At 45.1% G+C, this 1993-nt stretch overlaps 1 long non-coding RNA gene across 1 annotated transcript in view; it reads left to right on the forward strand.

Moving 5' to 3' along the window:
* Positions 1-760: 760 nt before the first annotated feature.
* LOC103917977 overlaps positions 761-1993 on the forward strand; it is a 10199-nt gene continuing 8966 nt past the window's right edge. Inside the window, exon 1 of the long non-coding RNA XR_663660.1 lies at positions 761-1981. This is a non-coding gene — a long non-coding RNA (uncharacterized LOC103917977). The remainder of the gene's footprint in view (positions 1982-1993) is intronic.

Below are 1993 nucleotides of genomic sequence, written 5' to 3' on the forward strand. Positions count from 1 at the left end.
TGAGCCCCGTGCCTTGCCACTGAAACCAGACTCCCCCCTCGCCTTCAGTGTTAACAGCGCTCACAGGCAGGTTTCGTGTAAACCTTGCAGGGTGTTGTCTTGAAGGCGGCAGTAGGCTCGATCCTGCTCCCACAAAAGTCACCGATATACATCATGTCGATTTCAGTGGTACAAAATAAACACATCTGTTTTGCAAGATGTGGCTTGTGTTACATCCAAGGATTCCTCTTGGAGCCCATCACCATACTATCTAAGTATTTGAATATGGGAAAAATGTACAAGTATAGAACCTGCAGCAAATGCCGTTAAAGTAAAATCTTTTTGCCCCATCCCATTTCTAGAAATTCCAGGGCCTCATTCCCTCACTCTGCCCCAGGAACGTGAGCTTCATTATATTCAAGAATTGGGTTGTGCTAGAAAACACACAGTTGAGGGCAGGGGATATACCAAACAAAACAAAAACAAACAAAAAAAATAAAACCCTATAAAAATAAAAGCCACACAAATAGCTGATAGAGGAAAAGAACTCCAAAGAATTAAATATACTACAAACTAGTAATAACAATATTTCATTTGTTTTGTTTTCATTTGTTTCATCTCTACAAAATTCAAGTTAGAATTCGGAATCGTGCAGCTCCGGTCAGTGCTAGGAGTGTGAAGTCAGCCTCAAACTTCAGCATTAAGGCCCCCCTCCCCTGCCACCCCCTACAAACAAACACTGCATTGAAGGGGGGGGGGGGGGGGGGGGGAGGAACTAAGGGCTATCCAGAAGGCAGGTGACCCCCCTCATCCCCCTGGCATTGGTGGTTTCTCTTTTGTTTCTATATATAGTAATAACCTTTACAGAAAAAATACTTTACAACTTTTTTTTTTTTTTTGCTTTTCCTTTTGAAACATTATCTGAACATTCTGTCCCCACATTTACACAGCTGAGCTGCTTGTTTATAAATCAGACCTGATCTGCATCAGTTCCTTAGGGAAATAATTAAAAAAAAAAAAAAAAAAAAAAAAAAAAAAAACCAAAATTTCCGAGGCCTTTATCTGTTCAGGGTGAAAACAAATTATGGGGATCCCTTGGAGCTGAAGTGCTCATGGAGTTGGGGGGGGAGGGGGCGCCTGCATGATGTTAGAAAAAAATAATTAGGATTTTTTTTTTAAAAAAGGGACAAACTTCAGACACAAGGAACCTTTTGCTAGGCTGGTATACTTACAATCTGGCATTGAAATAACTTATCAGAATTAATTCGTACAGCTAGTCCTTCTGGAGCCCAGGTGTAGGTAGACAAGCCCTCTCTCTCAGACTCAGGTGAGGATTTGGGGTCAAACAGCTACTGTCTCACCTGTCAGAGACTGGGACAGTATCCTGTAGTGTGTTCCCAGACTAGGCTAGGAAAAGAGAGCAGGGAGGAGCTTGTAACCAGGGGAAAGCCCAAGCTTCTGGAGGTGGCAGGTCTCAACACAGTATAGTTGCATTTGCTTATGCAGTATCCAAGCTATTGGCAAAATTTATCAGCATGGACCCAGAAATGCATTAATTCTTAGGTGGACTACATCCTGGCCTCAGCTAGCATCTCCGCCCATCTTTGAGTGCTCTGTGCTGTGTAGGCTGCAGCAGCCTCGTGTTTTGTAGCTGCAAAAACCATGACTGGGCCAATAGCTACACGGGTGCTGCAGAACAGTGTTGTCCCCCCTCCCCGCCCCAGTGCTGAGCAAAAGAGACCCCCGGTCTGAGCAGGACATCCCACAGTGGGATCCTGAATGTTTGCCTGCCTTCTCTTCCCTCTTCAGCGGTGCCTTCACCCTCTCCCAGAAGTCACCAGAGATCTGTATCAGTCCATGCAGAAAGAGAGACTTGCCCATCCCCAGTGAAAGGCTGGGGACAGGGGCTTGGGGACTGGGGACATACCTGTCATTGTACGACTGCTTGGGTCAGAGAGCAAGTAGTATTTTCACGGCTGCTTTTATGGCTAAGAGCGTCTTCGTGGATGACACT

The sequence above is a fragment of the Pygoscelis adeliae genome, unplaced genomic scaffold (genome assembly GCF_000699105.1).
Source record: "Pygoscelis adeliae isolate BGI_AS28 unplaced genomic scaffold, ASM69910v1 Scaffold36, whole genome shotgun sequence".
Classification (NCBI taxonomy): domain Eukaryota; kingdom Metazoa; phylum Chordata; class Aves; order Sphenisciformes; family Spheniscidae; genus Pygoscelis; species Pygoscelis adeliae.